Source organism: Rhinoderma darwinii, chromosome 12 (genome assembly GCF_050947455.1).
Source record: "Rhinoderma darwinii isolate aRhiDar2 chromosome 12, aRhiDar2.hap1, whole genome shotgun sequence".
Classification (NCBI taxonomy): Eukaryota; Metazoa; Chordata; class Amphibia; order Anura; family Rhinodermatidae; genus Rhinoderma; species Rhinoderma darwinii.
This window is the reverse complement of record NC_134698.1, coordinates 80,470,475-80,494,472: the sequence shown is the minus strand read 5'-3', so window position 1 is coordinate 80,494,472 and position 23,998 is coordinate 80,470,475. Positions and strand designations below refer to the sequence as shown.

The following is a 23,998-nucleotide window of genomic DNA, read 5'->3' as shown; positions in this document are numbered from 1 at the left end:
CTGTACTGATCCTGAGTTATACCCTGTATTATACTCCAGAGCTTCACTCACTATTCTGCTGGTGGAGTCACTGTGTACATATATTACATTACTTATCCTGTACTGATCCTGAGTTACATCCTGTATTATACTCCAGAGCTGCACTCACTATTCTGCTGGTGGAGTCACTGTGTACATACATGACATTACTTATCCTGCACTGAACCTGAGTTATATCCTGTATTATACTCCAGAGCTGCACTCGCTATTCTGCTGGTGGACTCACTGTGTACATACATTACATTACTTATCCTGTACTGATCCTGAGTTACATCCTGTATTATACTCCAGAGCTGCACTCACTATTCTGCTGGTGGAGTCACTGTGTACATACATTACATTACTTATCCTGTACTGATCCTGAGTTACATCCTGTATTATACTCGAGAGCTGAACTCACTATTCTGCTGGTGAAGTCACTGTGTACATACATGACATTACTTATCCTGTACTGATCCTGAGTTATATCCTGTATTATACTCCAGAGCTGCACTCACTATTCTGCTGGTGGGGTCACTGTGTACATACATTATATTACTTATCCTGCACTGATCCTGAGTTACATCCTGTATTATACTCCAGAGCTGCACTCACTATTCTGCTGGTGGAGTCACTGTGTACATACATTACATTACTTATCCTGTACTGATCCTGAGTTACATCCTGTATTATACTCCAGAGCTGCACTCACTATTCTGCTGGTGGAGTCACTGTGTACATACATTACATTACTTATCCTGTACTGATCCTGAGTTACATTCTGTATTATACTCCAGAGCTGCACTCACTATTCTGCTGGTGGAGTCACTGTGTACATACATTACATTACTTATCCTGTACTGATCCTGAGTTATATCCTGTATTATACTCCAGAGCTGCACTCACTATTCTGCTGGTGGGGTCACTGTGTACATACATTATATTACTTATCCTGCACTGATCCTGAGTTACATCCTGTATTATACTCCAGAGCTGCACTCACTATTCTGCTGGTGGAGTCACTGTGTACATACATTACATTACTTATCCTGTACTGATCCTGAGTTACATCCTGTATTATACTCCAGAGCTGCACTCACTATTCTGCTGGTGGAGTCACTGTGTACATACATTACATTACTTATCCTGTACTGATCCTGAGTTATATCCTGTATTATACTCCAGAGCTGCACTCACTATTCTGCTGGTGGGGTCACTGTGTACATACATTACATTACTTATCCTGTTCTGATCCTGAGTTACATCCTGTATTATACTCGGGAGCTGAACTCACTATTCTGCTGGTGAAGTCACTGTGTACATATACATGTATGACATTATTTATTCTGCACTGATCCTAATGTAAGAAAAACTAACTGCCCCCTGCCTTATAGTAGCTCTGCTAAATGATAGGAAAATTGCAAGAAATTATCTAAAATATTCCCACATTAGAAAAAGCATTTGTATATTTCTCAGCCAATTTAAGGCTCTCACTTATCCTGAAGGGGCAGTATGCCAAATACATGTCAAGGAAAGTGTAGAAAAGTACACTGTAGGTTTTAATGAGGCAAAAACATGCCAGAGAACTGTCTTTTTTGCAGTAGATTTGAGATATACACGTCTAGTTACCGTTTGTTGATAATAATGTATAGTGCAGCCTTCGGCCTCCTGCACACAATCTTGGATCTGCCCATATTGTACCTCCGGAGACACACAAAGGGGTTTTCAAACAGATTTTGTGAGAATCCAGGTAGAAAAATCCTGGCATGCTCCTTCCCATGCAATACTACCGAGTCATTTTAAGGAAGCACACATATTTTTTTGTCTTTTTGCTGTCGACACTGCAAACAAAAATATAACCCCGGGGTGAATAGGGGGAGATGTGTGTGATGTGACAATCCTCCGTTCTTAGCTAATGTGCCGAACCTTCTGTCATTAGTGTTTTTGTTGCGATTAGCTTCAGTAATCCAACACATAACAGAATAGATTCCTACCCAAGTGATGGTTTAACAGACATCTCCCGATCCCACGGCTTCCAGTCTTTTTGACCTATAATATTTTTTATTTTATTTTTTATAAAAAAAATTCTAAGCAATACATTTTTTTCCTCCTTTCTTTTCCCACTTTTTTTTCCCATTTTTTGATATCGTAATTATCATTATCATTAGTTCTTGAAAATACTTCTGCAAAAAATGTCATGTCGGGGTATGTTCACACGCAGTGTTTTCAGGCGTATTTGGGGGTGTTTACGCCTCTAAAAATGCCTGAAAAAAAAGAAGCTGAACGCCTCCAAACATCTGCCCATTGAAATCAATGGGAAAAACAGCATCTAGTTCATACGGGGCGTCTTTTTATACCTGTTTTAAAAAACGGAGCGTAAAAAGACGCTCCATAAAATGAAGTAGCATGTCACTTCTTGAGGCGTTTTTTGGAGCTGATTTTCCATTGAACACTATGAAAAACGCCTAAAAAAACGCCTCAAAATATGCCTGAAAACACTGCGTGTGTACATACCCTAAGGGTATTTGCACACACACTAATTACGGACGTAATTCGGGCGTTTTTGCCCCGAATTACGTCAAAAAATAGCGCCTCGATAGCGTTGACAAACATCTGCCCATTGAAAGCAATGGGCAGACGTTTGTCTGTTCAGACGAGGCGTAATTTACGCGCCGCTGTCAAATTACGGCGCGTAAATAGACGCCCGCATCAAAGAAGTGACCTGTCACTTCTTGGGGCGTAATTGGAGCCGTTATTCATTGACTCCAATGAATAGCAGCGCCAATTACGTCCGTAATGGACGAGGCGTTCAAGCGCCTGCACATGCCGGTACGGCTGAAATTACGGGGATGTTTTCAGGCGGAAACATCCCCGTAATTTCAGCCGTTACGGACGCTGTCGTGTGAACATACCCTAAGGCTGGGTTCACACACACTATTTACAGACGTAATTCAGGCGTTTTAGCGTCGCCAAACATCTGCCCATTCATTTCAATGGGCCTTACGATGTTCTGTGCCGACGGTCATTTTTTTTACGCGCCGCTGTCAAAAGACGGCGCGTAAAAAAGACGCCCGCGTCAAAGAAGTGCATGTCACTTCTTGAGACGTAATTGGAGCCGTTTTCCATTGACTCTATTGAAAAACAGCTCCAATTACGTCCATAATGGACGCAGCGAAAAACGCCTGCAACATGCCATTACGGCTGAAATGCCGGAGCTGTTTTCTCCTGATATAGTTGAGCTGTAATATGCCCATGTGGATGAGGCCTAAAACGTCTATTATCTTGTGTTTAATAGTAATATAGTGCGGCGGATCACTATATAAGACATACCCAGGGTATGTATATCAGGCTACACACAAAGTAGAGACACATAGAGACACATAGCTCTGCATTTGAGCTGTATACACTAAAAATCTTCAGTGGTTTTATCAAGAATATTTACAATGTTGCCTCATTTATTTATTTTTTGGGATACATTGAAGTAATAAAAAAATAAAAAAATATGTTGCAAAGGCCAACATAGTATTTGATACCAATCCCATCTATCAGTTGTATACTAGTGCACTTGTAATATGTTGATACTTTATACACAAAGAAATATAACAATGTTAGAAATTCTGGTTACACCTACAAAAAAAATCACAAAAAGATAAAAAGCCATAAATATAGGGGAGACGATACATAAACACAGTCCATTATCCAATAACCAAACATCATTTTGTATTTTTACTATGGTTTTGTTTAATATTATTGTTCTTTAATCTAAACCCAACTCTCTGAGCTGTTATCAGCCACAATGGTCCATTTGATGTGCCTCCTGGGCTGCATGCCAACTGTTGGCTCTGGTTCAAATACCCGCTAGGTTTTTAGCTTTTTTGGCTGCCATAACCTTAAACTAATATGGATGTTAATGTTGTGTTTATGTTGTAAATTATATTGCGCCTGTAAAAACGTATTCATAAATTATTGTGATGGTGGTGGCAAAGCAGTATATTTGGTCATATATTCAGTCAAAAGAACAGACGCATTGATAAAAACAGGCTTTTCTATTATTATCTTTTTTATTATTATTATTATTATTATTATTATTATTATTATTATTATTATTATCATCATCCTGTCTGTATATACTAAAAGTGTATTGTGCTTTATAGAGTGTTTTCACCTTAGTTCCTGTACCTGTCCAGGTAAAGATACAGGAAAGACAAACAATATCTACTTATTCATGGCATTTATTTATAAATATAGTATTATTAATTCAATTGTATTATTATTATTATTATTATTATTATTAATAATAATATTTATTTGTTTTCTATTATTATTACAAGTATATTATTTATTATTATGGTTATTTATTTGTTATTATTATTTATTTGGTTTATTTCAGTTTTTACTAGGATTATTATTGTTGTATTTGTTACTATAAAATGATCATCATTATTATTATTAATAATATTATTTTATTTATTATTATCATCATCTTTTTTTTATTTTTTACTGTTATTTTTATTTTATTCATATTATTTGTTTTGTTTTTTTAAAATAGCATTTTAATGATCTCAAAATTTTGGACCATGATGCTTTGTGGCAGGGAATCACATCTAAACTTAGGTATGGCAGAATAGGCAAACGCATGTTACACTTATAGAAACCATAGACAAAGGCATTAAGAGGCTAAATGCGCGTTGGGGCGGACGTTCGCTGTGAGGATACTCCTGCCATTTAACACGGGTATAAAAGAGTATCCGGCACACCAATTTAGAAAAAAAGGTAATTTTATTTTGTTTTTAATGGCAGTAGCAGAGTGCGATGTTTCGGTCTAAGCGACCTTCATCAGGCGCTGAGCCGTGCTGGAAAAACTGCATAGACGAGCGCTTGTGGTACTGATAGCGGCTGGCCGCTGTATCATGGCGCTCATCTATGCAGTTTTTCCAGCACGGCTCAGGGCCTGATGAAGGTCGCTTAGACCGAAACGTCGCACTCTGCTACTGGCATTAAAAACAAAATAAAATTACCTTTTGTTTTCGAAATTGGTGTGCGGAATACTCTTTTATACTCATCTTCGGGTTGGGCCCCTATCCATGCAAAACCCCATCCTTCCACATATCTGGTGCTGTCTGAACCTATACACAAATTTAACACGGGTATGTTATGTTCCTAGATATTCATCTTTATTGGTGATCCAATTACTTCCTCTTATCTTTACACTGACCTAAAAAATTATATTGTTTGTACCATCGTATACTATTCATGCAACTTGGCATTTATAGACTCTGTATATTTTTTCTTTATACTCGGTCTATGTATTCATGTTTTAGGTTTTTTTCATGTTCTTATCATCTCTTTTGGGGGTTGCATAGCGAATTATCCTTTTTATCTGTAGGTTTGTGGATTCTTGTTATTGTTCTGAATTCAGTTTTTAGTTTAGTTTAATTAAATAAAGATATTTTTTTCAATTTCCTATATTTCTTGTCATTGTAGCATTTATTTTTTGTAGGTTTGTCATATGCTTATTTGATGCATTTAGGATTTAACCCCAGGATCAGCTCATATGAACAATGTATGATTTTCTTTTGCATTTGGGATATTGGATCCGTGCTGTTATTTTGGTCTATAGAAACCATAGTCTTGTTTTGTTTGCCCCCCTCTCCTTCATTGCCAAATATGTTCAAGATAATAAACTGTATTCTTAATACATGACCTGAACCCTTCTTTATGAAAATTTGCCCTTATGTGGACCTTGACTATCTATCTATCTATCTATCTATCTATCTATCTATCTATCTATCTATCTATCTATCTATCTATCTATCTATCTATCTATCTATCTATCTCATATCTGTCTATCTATCTATCTATCTATCTATCTATCTCCCATCTATCTATCTATCTATCTATCTATCTATCTATCTATCTATCTATCTATCTATCTATCTATCTATCTATCTATCTATCTATCTATCTATCTATCTATCTATCTATCTATCTATCTATCTATCTATGTGCTTAGGTCAGAAGGATATTGTTGCCTTCTGGCTTTGGGTGTGAGCCCAAGCATGGCCGCATTTCTTCCAAAAACTCCATACGTGTACTCTAGTGGCCAGTGTGAGAATTTAATTTTTTATTATATACACAAATAAATAAAACAAATGAAAAAAACACCACTTTAAAAAATAAAAAATGTAAAATAAGAACATAATTTAAATAATATGTAGTTTTTTGATGATACATTCTCTCTGAATTATCCCTAGTTTATGAGCCTGACATAAGAGGTTCCCTAGAAAGAGGACAGGATGTTGGGTTATGGGAATACACAAGTTGAGTCATTATTGGAAGAAATGTTCTCACTCTTAACATTTATCACTTTTCACAGGACAGGTGATAAATGGTAGATCAGTGGAGACTGTTAGGTCCCCCATTGATCAGTAGAGCAGAGAACCCCCATCCTCCGTCCCTGCTCCAGTGTATATTTGCAGCAGTTAGACCCCCGCCGATCACACATTTATCACCTTTCCTGTAGATATGTGACAAGTGTTGATGATGGGAAAAAGTCTTTAATAGTTTGGTGTGTATTAAATAGACAATCCTGACTGTAAACACAGCTCTTCAGTCATCTCATGGTATATTTTTACTTTTACCCTTATAAATTCTGGTTAGCGACAACAAAGTTTGATCAGCACATTCCCAAAAAATGAAACAAAACATGTATACAGGTGCAAGGAAGCCGAAGACTGCAAAACAATATAATATACAAACATGGTGACCGCACACTGCAAACACTAATGCCACCTAAGCCACTAAATATAAATAAATATGCATTACTGCTAAATCTTACACTAGGGAGGTTCTTAGTGCACATTTTGATCAAATTATGTGAGCCCACCTGCCACGACAAGGCGACTTCTATAAGGTGGGTCCCTACACTGAGCATACACCCAGAACTAGGTGTATATGCAGCATAGGTTCCCACCTCATGGAGGTCGCCTTGTCCTGGCAGGTGGGCTCACACAATATGATCAAAGTGTGCACTAAGAACCTCCCTAGTGTAAGTACTGTAGATTCAGCAGCAATGCATATTTATTTATTCATAGTGTTTAGGTGGCATTAGTGTTCGCAGAGTGCGGTCACCATTTTTGTAGATAGATAGAGATAGATAGATAGATAGATAGATAGATAGATAGATAGATAGATAGATAGATAGATAGATAGATAGATAGATAGATAGATAGATAGATAGATAGATAGATAGATAGATAGATAGATAGATATGAGATAGATAGATAGATAGATAGATATGAGAGATAGATAGATAGATAGATAGATAGATAGATAGATAGATAGATAGATAGATAGATAGATAGATAGATAGATAGATAGATAGATAGATAGATAGATAGATAGATAGATAGATAGATAGGTAGATAGATAGATAGATAGATAGATAGATAGATAGATAGATAGATAGATAGATAGATAGATAGATAGATAGATAGATAGATAGATAGATAGATAGATAGATATGAGATAGATAGAAAGATAGATAGATAGATAGATAGATAGATAGATAGATAGATAGATAGATAGATAGATAGATAGATAGATAGATAGATAGATAGATAGATAGATAGATAGATATAAGATAGATAGATAGATAGATAGATAGATAGATAGATAGATAGATAGATAGATAGATAGATATGAGATAGATAGATAGATCTGAGATAGATAGATAGATATGAGATAGATAGATAGATAGATAGATAGATAGATAGATAGATAGATAGATAGATAGATAGATAGATAGATAGATAGATAGATAGATAGATAGATAGATAGATAGATAGATAGATAGATAGATAGGAGATAGATAGATAGATAGATAGATAGATAGATAGATAGATAGATAGATAGATAGATAGATAGATAGATAGATAGATAGATAGATAGATAGATAGATAGATATGAGATAGATAGAAAGATAGATAGATAGATAGATAGATAGATAGATAGATAGATAGATAGATAGATAGATAGATAGATAGATAGATAGATAGATAGATAGATAGATAGATAGATAGATAGATAGATAGATATGAGATAGATAGATATGAGATAGATAGATAGATCTGAGATAGATAGATAGATATGAGATAGATAGATAGATAGATAGATAGATAGATAGATAGATAGATAGATAGATAGATAGATAGATAGATAGATAGATAGGAGATAGATAGATAGATAGATAGATAGATAGATAGATAGATAGATAGATAGATAGATAGATAGATAGATAGATAGATAGATAGATAGATAGATAGATAGATAGATAGACAGATAGATAGTGTCGTTCAGTATTTTGGCAACACACATATATTGCCAGCAGATAACTCCATCTGCTGACCTTCTATGATTAAAAGGTGTGTGCACCTTTAACAAGTCATTGAGACACATCAGAAGATATTATTGGTGAGGTCCATAAACGAGAATCCTCACAGATCCCAATAACGAAGGTGATGAAACATTCCACTCAGGGCCATGCAATGTATAGGGGTTGACTAGTTTAGAATAATGTTCCCTCATTCTGGAAGATCTGACATGTCCATGTTTTACAAGAACAGTCCATTGATTTAAATGCAAACTGTGTAATACTTCATTTCTCCTGTGGTGGCACTGCAGGGGAATTGAACACTTGCTGCCAGGTTCTCATATAGATTGCAACTGATCACTAGGGGAGCTTAGCAGTGGGACAATCGTGTGATCAGCTCCTGGTCAGGAACCTAACAATAAGTCATTGTTCAAAGTGCGCACCTACTTTCAAGATCATCTCCCCCCATAAAAAAATCTCTATAAACTATTTACTGTTTTTGTATCTTTTTGTTACTCATTTTTGCATCTCCCAGTTATGCTGTGGCTTTTCCATTGAACTTACAGACCCTTCCTTCTAGCTATCAATGGGGGGTTCCAGCTCATAGACCTCCAGTGATGCCATGTTTCTCAATCATGTGCCAGGAGATAATTAAAGATATACATGCAACTTCAGCACCAATGGCTTAATAGATCAATAAAACCTTTTGAGGGCCTTTTAAATTCTTGCTATTCTGGAAAATGTTCCCTTTACAATGACTAAAAAGATTCTATTTATATCCCGGCACTTTATTTTCTGAAATCGACTGCTTAGAAATGATTTTTATTGCGTAGAACAAATCGCATTAGATAAGAGATCTGCATGAAAAACACAAAAAGGAAAACTTAATTTCAACTTCTGTCTTCTGATTCATTATTTATAATGGACGACTAATGGCTTAGAGCTCCATCGCATATTAAAATAAATGCACATGCATCATTTACAAGCCTTGAAATCTTTAAGAAACATATCCTAGGTGGAGACCTATTGATTAGATCTTCCAAAACTCGTCCTCCAAGAATTTTTTTTATATTTTTTATTTGACAGAGTTTATTTTATTTATTAATATGTATCAGGTGTCATGCATGTCATAGAGGGGAAAGGAGGTGTCCCCCACTCCAGACACTCCTATTATTCAGAGCGACCTGTATTACATGCTCGCCTATTGATTTGAACAGCCAACATGTAATACCCCATTCCTCCTGTAGTGGCCACTGTAGGAGAAATGCATGGCCTAATAAGGCCTCCCTTGAAGAGAACAGCTGATTGCCAGTGATTTTTAAAGCCATAACCCATAGTGATCAGCTGATTAGTGGGCCCATCGAGCTTCAATCTGGAAAGGGGTTGCCTTGATTAGGGGTGGGACAAGCTGCCTTGGTTCCCAAAGCAGGGTTTTCAGAATACGCTCCATCACCCTAGGTACTTAAATGTTGGGTAGATAATCATTCATTTAATTTCGCATTGGCGCCCCACCGCCCTTCTTCATCAATCTTTAGCGATCTTATTTTTAATTTAAAAAAAAACAATAATGGTAGAGCAATTTTTGGGTCCTTTTACTTTCCTACTCAATGGCACCTTAGATGTCTAGATGTCCACCCAATTTATCAGACAATCTCTGTAATGTTTATGCATTTTTTAATGATAAAAAAGAACAAGTATGCCTTAAAAAAAGATGTAATATATTATTTTTCTACCCCCCAGTCTAAAATGTAATTGCTTAGTATTTGCAGACTAACATTCTCTAATTACGCTATTCAATTATATTAATACATGTGAAAATTGTTCTCGCTTCCTAAATGCTACATTAAAATAAAAAGTTAATTTTGCAAATCTACTTTCTCATTTCTACAGACCATTAACACTGAAATAACTCGTCAGAAAGACATCATTTTCTGGTTTTCTTGAGGAATAACATTCTTTTCTGTGTAAATTAAAATCACAGGAAAAATATGATTTTAATTATGTATTTGTTTTGTTTAGCATTTGTTATATTTTACTGGTTGGATTTCTACAATATTAGGTACATAAAAAATACACAACATAGATAGATAGATAGATAGATAGATAGATAGATAGATAGGTAGATAGATAGATAGATAGATAGATAGATAGATAGATAGATAGATAGATAGATAGATAGATAGATAGATAGATAGATAGATAGATAGATAGATATGAGATAGATAGATAGATAGATAGATAGATAGATAGATAGATAGATAGATAGATAGATAGATAGATAGATAGATAGATAGATAGATAGATATGAGATAGATAGATAGATAGATAGATAGATAGATAGATAGATAGATAGATAGATAGATAGATAGATAGATAGATAGATAGATAGATAGATATGAGATAGATGATAGATAGATAGATAGATAGATAGATAGATAGATAGATAGATAGATAGATAGATAGATAGATAGATAGATAGATAGATAGATAGATAGATAGATAGATAGATAGATAGATATGAGATAGATAGATATGAGATAGATAGATATGAGATAGATAGATAGATAGATAGATAGATAGATAGATAGATAGATAGATAGATAGATAGATAGATAGATAGATAGATAGATAGATAGATAGATAGATAGATAGATAGATAGATAGATAGATAGATATGAGATAGATAGATGATAGATAGATAGATAGATAGATAGATAGATAGATAGATAGATAGATAGATAGATAGATAGATAGATAGATAGATAGATAGATAGATAGATAGATAGATAGATAGATAGATAGATAGATAGATAGATATGAGATAGATAGATATGAGATAGATAGATATGAGATAGATAGATAGATAGATAGATAGATAGATAGATAGATAGATAGATAGATAGATAGATAGATAGATAGATAGATAGATAGATAGATAGATAGATAGATAGATAGATAGATATGAGATAGATAGATAGATAGATAGATAGATAGATAGATAGATAGATAGATAGATAGATAGATAGATAGATAGATAGATAGATAGGTGTATGAGACAAGCCCAGGAGGGGTCAATCAGGCCGTAAATGACCTCAATAATATATTCTATACCATGGCAGAGAAGTCTGACCTGAAAAGATGTGACTACAAGAGGCCACAAGAAATACATCCTAACGGTTGGTTTGACCGTGAGTGCAAAGAAGTACGGAAGACCCTAAGAAATGCCTCAAATAAGAAGCACCGAGACCCAAACAACACCGGTCTGAAGGAGGCCTACAGCAACATACAGAGGCAATACAAGACCATCCTCCGAAAGAAAAAACAAAGGCACATCTCCACCAAACTTACCCAACTCCAAGACGCCCTCCATGACAACTCGTTCTGGGAATTATGGAAACACATGGGCAAAAATTGCAAGAAAAACAACCTTCATATTCAAAATGGCAACATCTGGCTCCAATATTTCAAGGACCTCTACAAAGATATCCCGAAAGAAGAACAAAGCCAAGAACAAAAACAAATAATATCAAAATTGAAGGCGATGGAGGAAACACTGAAAGATTCTCAAAACCCCCTGGACGCACCAATAACACTGCAAGAAGTAACAGAGAGAACCTCAGACATAAGGTGTAAAAAATCCAGCGGCCTAGACAGAATCTCACCAGAAATGATAAAACACAGCCCGCCAGAAATACAGGCCGCAATAGTCAAACTATTTAATATAGTGCTGAGTGCCGGCTACTTCCCGCAAATCTGGAACCAAGGCCTTATAACACCAATCCACAAGAGTGGGGACAGGTACGACCCGGCCAACTACCGAGGGATATGTGTCAGCAGCAACCTGGGGAAACTGTTCAGCAGCATCCTGAATAAGAGAATCCTCAGCTTCCTCTCCCAGCACAATGTCCTCCACCAAAGCCAAGCTGGGTTCATGCCAAACCACCGCACCACTGACCACATCTACACCCTGAGCAGCCTCATCAAGAGCCACGTCCACAATACAAAGCATGGGAAGATTTACGCCTGTTTTGTGGACTTTAAGAAGGCCTTTGACTCAGTGTGGCACCCGGGCCTATTCCTGAAACTGCTGGAGAGCGGAATAGGAGGTAAAACCTATGACGTCATCAGAAGCTCCTACACAGGGAACAGATGCAGCGTGAAGGTGAACGGGAGAAGAACGGCTGATTTCCAGCAGAGCCGAGGAGTCAGACAAGGCTGCAGCCTCAGTCCAACGCTCTTCAACATCTACATCAATGAACTGGCCACAGCTCTGGAATCCTCCTCAGCACCAGGTCTCGCCCTCCATGACACCCAGGTGAAATTCCTGCTGTATGCAGATGACCTTCTGTTACTATCACCAACCGAGAAAGGTCTCCAAGACAACCTGCAAATCCTAGAAAAATTCAGCTCCACGTGGGCACTACCCATCAATGCCAAGAAAACCAACATCATGGTGTTCCAGAAGAGAAACTCAAAATCCCCCAGGCACCCGACCTTCACACTAAATAACGCCACAATCACAGCGACCGACAGGTACACTTACCTGGGCCTAGAAATCAACCAATCAGGAAGCTTTAAACAAGCCATAGAGATTCTGAAAGACAAGGCGTGCAAAACTTTCTATGCCATCAGACGAAAACTCTATCATCTCAAACCACCAGTGACGGTCTGGCTGAAAATCTTTGACTCCATCATCTCCCCAATCCTCCTGTATGCCAGTGAAGTCTGGGGTCCGGACACATACCCAGACTGGTCAAGGTGGGATTCCAGCCCAACAGAAATCTTCCACCTAGAATTCTGCAAACACCTTCTCCAAGTCCATCGGAGCACCTCAAATAGTGCCTGTCGGGCAGAACTGGGCAGATTCCCACTACACCTCACAATCCAGAAGAGGGCGCTATCATTCTGGGCCCATCTACACAGCAGCAGGCAAAGTTCCTATCACCATAAAGCCCTGTTACACCAAGGGGTCCCAGGTAAACCAGGCCCCCCAGAACATCTCACCCTGACCCGGCCTGAAGAAAATGTCACCCAGCGCGGCCTCACAAAAGCCGAAATCAAGAAGACAATAAACAAAGGCCAAGAGGAATATATCAGTGACTGGAGGAACGACATAAAGACATCCCAGAAACTGACAATATACCGGAGTCTACAGCGGGAATATAAACTGGCGCCATATCTGGAGAAACTGCCAAACCCCAGAGACAGACAGATCCTGAGCCGCTACAGACTGAGCGCCCACAACCTGCTCATCGAATCCGGGCGCCACAGACAGAACTACAAGCCCAGGGAGAGCCGACTGTGCCAACAGTGCGACCAGGAGGCCGTGGAGGATGAGGCCCACTTCCTGCTACACTGCTCCAAATACTCAGCAGTGAGGGACACTCACTTCAGGAGACTCTCTGATCTCTTACCGGACTTCAGCTCCATGGAAGAGCAAGAGAAACTCTACATCCTGCTGGGTGAAGAGGAAACCACAGTGGGCACAGCGGCACAATATGTCACTGCATGCCATGGACTGAGAGAGACATGATATGCCATGGACTTGTATAACCCCGACCCTAGATGTGTCCCTATCCCCCAATCCCTCAGTCCCTATCCCTCATTCCCTTACTTCTTACTTGCTTTGGCAATGCTAATATGTATTTGGTCCTGCCAATAAAGCTTCTTTGAATTTGAATTGAATTGAATTGAATTGATAGATAGATAGATAGATGATAGATAGATAGATAGATAGATAGATAGATAGATAGATAGATAGATAGATAGATAGATAGATAGATAGATAGATAGATAGATAGATAGATAGGTAGATAGATAGATATGAGATAGATAGATAGATAGATAGATAGATAGATAGATAGATAGATAGATAGATAGATAGATAGATAGATAGATAGATAGATAGAAAGATAGATATTAGATAGATGGATGGATAGATAGATAGATAGATAGATAGATAGATAGATATGAGATAGATGGATGGATAGATAGAAGTTGTAGCTCGGCCCTCACTCCCCGCCGCTCTTCCCGACTCCCGGCGCCGTCCTCTCGCTTCTTTCTAACAATAATAATATAAAAAACAAAATAATAATAATAATAATAATAATAATAATAATAATAATATAAAACATAACACTACATATCGTCTTCAGGTTTAATGAGCGCTGGTTTTTGGCCCCGCCCCTTCTCTTCTGCGCTTCTTGGCAGAGTAGCTGCTGATTAATAAACATAGCGACAGGCACGGGTTCAGTGACTGATTATTTAAGAAGCAATTACTGGCTGGATATTTCGGAGCAGAGCTTTGCAGATAGTCAGTCTGCACTTAGCCGGCTTTGTGGATGCATCAAGCAACCGCAGATGATAAAGCAGCCGGGGTAAAGATCCTGTAATATGATCTCAGAGCTGAGTGGTTATTATGAGAGTAGTAGAGCTAGCAATGTCAGGGGAACGGTAAAAATACAAATAATCTTACTGTTTTATTTGGGTTCTATAGATGCAAGGTTAAAGGGGTTACCTCGAAGACCCCAAAATTATAGCCGGCCCAATAATCAGCTGATCAACACAGGTCCAGATCCAGAAACCCCTGGTGACCAGCTATTATAGTCAGCAGACTTTCCCCCTGCAGTGGCCACTACTGGAGAAATGTGATATTGCACTCTAGCCATTAAAATGACAGGTCAGCCATGAAAAACATGGTGCATCAGAGCGCGAGTCATTCTATGTTAGCGGCTCTCCACTCTGAATTTGTCTATATGTGTGTGTCTATATATGTGTGTGTGTGTGTGTGAGTGTGTGTAGATAGATAGATAGGTAGATAGATGATAGATAGATAGATAGATAGATAGATAGATAGATAGATAGATAGATAGATAGATAGATAGATAGATAGATAGATAGATAGATAGATAGATAGATAGATAGATAGATGATAGATAGATATGAGATAGATAGATAGATAGATAGATAGATAGATAGATAGATAGATAGATAGATAGATAGATAGATAGATAGATAGATAGATAGATAGATAGATAGATAGATAGATATGAGGCAGATTCCCACTACACCTCACAATCCAGAAGAGGGCGCTATCATTCTGGGCCCATCTACACAGCAGCAGGCAAAGTTCCTATCACCATAAAGCCCTGTTACACCAAGGGGTCCCAGGTAAACCAGGCCCCCCAGAACATCTCACCCTGACCCGGCCTGAAGAAAATGTCACCCAGCGCGGCCTCACAAAAGCCGAAATCAAGAAGACAATAAACAAAGGCCAAGAGGAATATATCAGTGACTGGAGAAACGACATAAAGACATCCCAGAAACTGACAATATACCGGAGTCTACAGCGGGAATATAAACTGGCGCCATATCTGGAGAAACTGCCAAACCCCAGAGACAGACAGATCCTGAGCCGCTACAGACTGAGCGCCCACAACCTGCTCATCGAATCCGGGCGCCACAGACAGACCTACAAGCCCAGGGAGAGCCGACTGTGCCAACAGTGCGACCAGGAGGCCGTGGAGGATGAGGCCCACTTCCTGCTACACTGCTCCAAATACTCAGCAGTGAGGGACACTCACTTCAGGAGACTCTCCGATCTCTTACCGGACTTCAGCTCCATGGAAGAGGAAGAGAAACTCTACATCCTGCTGGGTGAAGAGGAAACCACAGTGGGCACAGCGGCACAATATGTCACTGCATGCCATAAACTGAGAGAGACATGATATGCCATGGACTTGTATAACCCCGACCCTAGATGTGTCCCTATCCCCAAGCCCTCAGTCCCTATCCCTCATTCCCTTACTTCTTACTTGCTTTGGCAATGCTAATATGTATTTGGTCCTGCCAATAAAGCTTCTTTGAATTGAATTGAATTGAATTGAATTGATAGATAGATAGATAGATAGATAGATAGATAGATAGATAGATAGATAGATAGATAGATAGATAGATAGATAGATAGATAGATAGATAGATATGAGATAGATAGATAGATAGATAGATGATAGATAGATAGATAGATAGATAGATAGATAGATAGATAGATAGATAGATAGATAGATAGATAGATAGATGATAGATAGATAGATAGATAGATAGATAGATAGATAGATAGATAGATATGAGATAGATAGATAGATAGATAGATAGATAGATAGATAGATAGATAGATAGATAGATAGATAGATAGATAGATAGATAGATAGATGATAGATAGATATGAGATAGATAGATAGATAGATAGATAGATAGATAGATAGATAGATAGATAGATAGATAGATAGATAGATAGATAGATAGATAGATAGATAGATAGATAGATAGATAGATAGATATGAGATAGATAGATAGATAGATAGATAGATAGATAGATAGATAGATAGATAGATAGATAGATAGATAGATAGATAGATAGATAGATAGATATGAGATAGATAGATAGATAGATAGATAGATAGATAGATAGATAGATAGATAGATAGATAGATAGATAGATAGATAGATAGATAGATAGATAGATAGATAGATAGATAGATGATAGATATGAGATAGATAGATAGATAGATAGATAGATAGATAGATAGATAGATAGATAGATAGATAGATAGATAGATAGATAGATAGATAGATAGATAGATAGATATATATGAGATAGATAGATAGATAGATAGATAGATAGATAGATAGATAGATAGATAGATAGATAGATAGATAGATAGATAGATAGATAGATATGAGATAGATAGATAGATAGATAGATAGATAGATAGATAGATAGATAGATAGATAGATAGATAGATAGATATGAGATAGATAGATGATAGATAGATATGAGATAGATAGATAGATAGATAGATAGATAGATAGATAGATAGATAGATAGATAGATAGATAGATAGATAGATAGATAGATATGAGATAGATAGATAGATAGATAGATAGATAGATAGATAGATAGATAGATAGATAGATAGATAGATAGATATGAGATAGATAAATAGATAGATAGATAGATAGATAGATAGATAGATAGATAGATAGATAGATAGATGATAGATAGATAGATAGATAGATAGATAGATAGATAGATAGATAGATAGATAGATAGATAGATAGATAGATAGATGATAGATAGATATGAGATAGATAGATAGATAGATAGATAGATAGATAGATAGATAGATAGATAGATAGATAGATAGATAGATAGATAGATAGATAGATATGAGATAGATAGATAGATAGATAGATAGATAGATAGATAGATAGATAGATAGATAGATAGATAGATAGATAGATAGATAGATGATAGATAGATATGAGATAGATAGATAGATAGATAGATAGATAGATAGATAGATAGATAGATAGATAGATAGATAGATAGATAGATAGATAGATAGATAGATAGATATGAGATAGATAGATATGAGATAGATAGATAGATAGATAGATAGATAGATAGATAGATAGATAGATAGATAGATAGATAGATAGATATGAGATAGATAGATAGATAGATAGATAGATAGATAGATAGATAGATAGATAGATAGATAGATAGATAGATAGATAGATAGATAGATAGATAGATAGATAGATGATAGATAGATATGAGATAGATAGATAGATAGATAGATAGATAGATAGATAGATAGATAGATAGATAGATAGATAGATAGATAGATAGATATGAGATAGATAGATAGATAGATAGATAGATAGATAGATAGATAGATAGATAGATAGATAGATAGATATGAGATAGATAGATAGATAGATAGATAGATAGATAGATAGATAGATAGATAGATAGATAGATAGATAGATAGATAGATAGATAGATAGATAGATAGATAGATAGATATGAGATAGATAGATAGATAGATAGATAGATAGATAGATAGATAGATAGATAGATAGATAGATAGATAGATAGATAGATATGAGATAGATAGATAGATAGATAGATAGATAGATAGATAGATAGATAGATAGATAGATAGATAGATAGATAGATAGATAGATAGATAGATATGAGATAGATAGATATGAGATAGATAGATAGATAGATAGATAGATAGATAGATAGATATGAGATAGATAGATAGATAGATAGATAGATAGATAGATAGATAGATAGATAGATAGATAGATAGATGATAGATAGATATGAGATAGATAGATAGATAGATAGATAGATAGATAGATAGATAGATAGATAGATAGATAGATAGATATGAGATAGATAGATAGATAGATAGATAGATAGATAGATAGATAGATAGATAGATAGATAGATAGATAGATAGATAGATAGATAGATAGATAGATGATAGATAGATATGAGATAGATAGATAGATAGATAGATAGATAGATAGATAGATAGATAGATAGATAGATAGATATGAGATAGATAGATAGATAGATAGATAGATAGATAGATAGATAGATAGATAGATAGATAGATAGATAGATATGAGATAGATAGATAGATAGATAGATAGATAGATAGATAGATAGATAGATAGATAGATAGATAGATAGATAGATAGATAGATAGATAGATAGATGATAGATATGAGATAGATAGATAGATAGATAGATAGATAGATAGATAGATAGATAGATAGATAGATAGATAGATAGATAGATAGATAGATAGATATATAGATAGATAGATAGATAGATAGATAGATAGATAGATAGATAGATAGATAGATAGATAGATAGATAGATATGAGATAGATAGATAGATAGATAGATAGATAGATAGATAGATAGATAGATAGATAGATAGATAGATAGATAGATAGATAGATAGATAGATAGATAGATAGATAGATAGATAGATAGATAGATAGATAGATATGAGATAGATAGATGATAGATAGATATGAGATAGATAGATAGATAGATAGATAGATAGATAGATAGATAGATAGATAGATAGATAGATAGATAGATAGATAGATAGATAGATAGATAGATATGAGATAGATAGATAGATAGATAGATAGATAGATAGATAGATAGATAGATAGATAGATAGATAGATAGATAGATAGATAGATAGATAGATAGATAGATAGATATGAGATAGATAGATAGATAGATACATAGATAGATAGATAGATAGATAGATAGATAGATAGATAGATAGATAGATAGATGATAGACAGATAGATAGATAGATAGATAGATAGATAGATAGATAGATAGATAGATAGATAGATAGATAGATAGATAGATAGATAGATGATAGATAGATATGAGATAGATAGATAGATAGATAGATAGATAGATAGATAGATAGATAGATAGATAGATAGATAGATAGATAGATATGAGATAGATAGATAGATAGATAGATAGATAGATAGATAGATAGATAGATAGATAGATAGATAGATAGATAGATAGATAGATAGATAGATAGATAGATGATAGATAGATATGAGATAGATAGATAGATAGATAGATAGATAGATAGATAGATAGATAGATAGATAGATAGATAGATAGATAGATAGATAGATAGATAGATATGAGATAGATAGATATGAGATAGATAGATAGATAGATAGATAGATAGATAGATAGATAGATAGATAGATAGATAGATAGATAGATAGATAGATAGATAGATAGATAGATAGATATGAGATAGATAGATAGATAGATAGATAGATAGATAGATAGATAGATAGATAGATAGATAGATAGATAGATAGATAGATAGATGATAGATAGATATGAGATAGATAGATAGATAGATAGATAGATAGATAGATAGATAGATAGATAGATAGATAGATAGATAGATAGATAGATAGATAGATAGATAGATAGATAGATAGATAGATATGAGATAGATAGATAGATAGATAGATAGATAGATAGATAGATAGATAGATAGATAGATAGATAGATAGATAGATAGATATGAGATAGATAGATAGATAGATAGATAGATAGATAGATAGATAGATAGATAGATAGATAGATAGATAGATAGATAGATAGATAGATAGATAGATAGATATGAGATAGATAGATAGATAGATAGATAGATAGATAGATAGATAGATAGATAGATAGATAGATAGATAGATATGAGATAGATAGATAGATAGATAGATAGATAGATAGATAGATAGATAGATAGATAGATAGATAGATAGATAGATAGATAGATAGATAGATATGAGATAGATAGATATGAGATAGATAGATAGATAGATAGATAGATAGATAGATAGATAGATAGATAGATAGATAGATAGATAGATATGAGATAGATAGATAGATAGATAGATAGATAGATAGATAGATAGATAGATAGATAGATAGATAGATAGATAGATAGATAGATAGATAGATGATAGATAGATATGAGATAGATAGATAGATAGATAGATAGATAGATAGATAGATAGATAGATAGATAGATAGATAGATAGATAGATAGATAGATGATAGATAGATATGAGATAGATAGATAGATAGATAGATAGATAGATAGATAGATAGATAGATAGATAGATAGATAGATAGATAGATAGATAGATAGATAGATAGATAGATAGATAGATAGATAGATAGATAGATAGATAGATGATAGATAGATATGAGATAGATAGATAGATAGATAGATAGATAGATAGATAGATAGATAGATAGATAGATAGATAGATAGATAGATAGATAGATAGATAGATAGATAGATAGATAGATAGATAGATAGATGATAGATAGATATGAGATAGATAGATAGATAGATAGATAGATAGATAGATAGATAGATAGATAGATAGATAGATAGATAGATAGATAGATAGATAGATAGATAGATAGATAGATAGATAGATAGATATGAGATAGATAGATAGATAGATAGATAGATAGATAGATAGATAGATAGATAGATAGATAGATAGATAGATAGATAGATAGATAGATAGATAGATAGATAGATAGATAGATAGATATGAGATAGATAGATAGATAGATAGATAGATAGATAGATAGATAGATAGATAGATAGATAGATAGATAGATAGATAGATAGATAGATAGATAGATAGATATGAGATAGATAGATAGATAGATAGATAGATAGATAGATAGATAGATAGATAGATAGATAGATAGATAGATAGATAGATAGATAGATAGATAGATAGATATTAGATAGATCAATATATTTCATATATATCTATGGTAAGATATTTTGTATCCAGTTTTTTATGGACAGAAACGGATACGACGGTCATGATTTCTCCACAGCCTGTTATCTTTATACTCCATTCGATATTTAAGGCCTCCTCTGATATTTTCACCTGCCATTTAGATTAAAGATATGTTTTTATTCTAGATCTGTAGAATGATAGAAGGGCAGGAAGATGTGACGATTATTCCCTCCATTACATAAACACGCGCTTTCATCTCTGGTGTAATGTGGATAGGAATACAAGACCTTGACAAAATGGCTGCTGATAACCGTAATGGCTGCCATTATCAGGGACATCACAAAGGAAAAACATCCTTCTAAATTATCCGGTAACGGAAGAATTCCAAGACTATAATCTTATAGATAAGAAATGTGCGACAGGAAACGTTCAAATGTAACTCAATTATATGTAAAGTAAGATGTGTGCAGTACAAAATCTCTTGAATACGATACCCCCTGAGCTGCGCTCCGTCCCTCTACTATTGGTTTCCCTCTTATAAGGCAGGATAGCCCTTCTATAATTGGTGCATTGCTTGACAGGACGTGTATGTATTCCCATAGTGTATTCTGCATGTTGTGGTTCGTCAGGTTGCCTAGCAACCGTTGGTCTTCCTGTCTGGGTGACTATCATATGAGTACATGTAGCTACGAAAGCAGAAGTAGTCACAGAAAAATTGAATTGGTGTACAGTATACTGCCTCTTCTGGTTACACAGACTTGTCTAGGTCCCTTCCACTCAGGCTACATGAAGCTAGAAAAGACAGCACAAAAATAATTTAGGATCAAAAATGGGGAAAACATATATTTGATATTGCCAAAAGTGAGTGAAGATTATAAAATCGTGGGGTTACCATTGAGTTAGCCCCTTTTGCGGTATAACAGCCACCAATCTATGAAGGCTTTCCACAAGACTTTATTTTATGTTACAGTAGACACTAAGCATACCGGTAGGTGGCGTCCGTCAAACCCAGATTCCTGCATCACACTCCCAGATAGTGAGCCATAATTCATCCCTCCAGAGAACATGCTGCTTCAGAGTCCAGCGATGGCGTGCTTTACACTACTCCAGCCGACACTTGGCATTGTGCATGGTAATCTTAGGCTTGTGTGCGGCGACCATGAAAATCCATTTCATGTAGCTCCTGGCGCACAGTTCTGGTGCTGATGTCACTTTTCAACACTCGGCGACAACTCTCTGTGACTTTGTGTGGTCTACCACTTCATGGCTGAGTTGTTGTTACTCCTAGACGTGTCCACTTCTTAATAATAGCACTTACCGGTGACCAGAACAGATCTAGCAGATAATAATGTTAGCACTTACAGGTGACCGGGGCAGATCTATCAGATAATAATAATAGCACTTACAGGTGACCGGGGCAGATCTATCAGATAATAATAATAGCACTTACAGGTGACCGGGGCAGTTCTATCAGATAATAATAACACTTGCAGGTGACCGGGGCAGATCCAGCTGATAACACTTACAGATGACCAGGGTAGATCTAGCAGATAATAGAACTTACAGATGACCGGGGCAGATATAGCAAATAATAATAGGACTTACAGGTGACCAGGGCAGATCTAGCAGATAATAATAGCACTAACAGCTGACCGGGGCAGATCTAGCAGATAATATTAATAATACTTACAGGTGATTAGAACAGATCTAGCAGATAATGATAGCACTTACAGGTAACTGGGGCAGATATTTCAGATAATAATAGCACTAACAGGTGACCAGGGCAGATCTAGCAGATAATGACATCACTTATAGGTGACTAGGCAGATGTAGCAGATAATAAAAACACTTATAGGTAATCGGGCAGATCTATCAGATAATAATAACAACACTTCCAGGTGACCGGGGCAGATCTAGCTGATAATAACACTTACAGGTGACCAGGGCAGATCTAGCAGATAATACAACTTACAGATGACCGGGGCAGATCTAGCAGATAATAATAAAACTTACAGGTGACCGGGGCAGATGTAGCAGATAATAATAAAACTTACAGGTGATCGGGGCAGATGTAGCAGATAATAACACTTACAGGTGACATTGGCCGATCTAGCAGATAATGATAGCACTTTCAGGTGACCGGGGCAGATAGCAGAGCAAGGCTGATACAAAATAGAGCCAGGCCCCACACCCATAACCCACCTTCCCCTTAAAATAGGAGTAGTGAATATTTTTTTTTTTTTTATCTGATCTCTTGTCTGCATGGAGCCCATCCCGGATCCCCTAAGGCTGCCTCACCAAGCCATGGTGCATACAAGGTCCTGGTGCCGGGCAGCGACAGGTGGTTATATGCAATGCAACACAGGTCCTTGTTCTGTGCTATGTCGCATACAACGCCCTGACGCTGATGTG

At 35.7% G+C, this 23,998-nt stretch overlaps 1 protein-coding gene across 2 annotated transcripts in view; it reads left to right on the top strand.

Moving 5' to 3' along the window:
* LRFN5 (leucine rich repeat and fibronectin type III domain containing 5) overlaps window positions 1-23,998 on the top strand; it is a 161,997-nt gene that overhangs the window by 81,151 nt on the left and 56,848 nt on the right. The gene's annotated exons all lie outside the window — the stretch shown is intronic.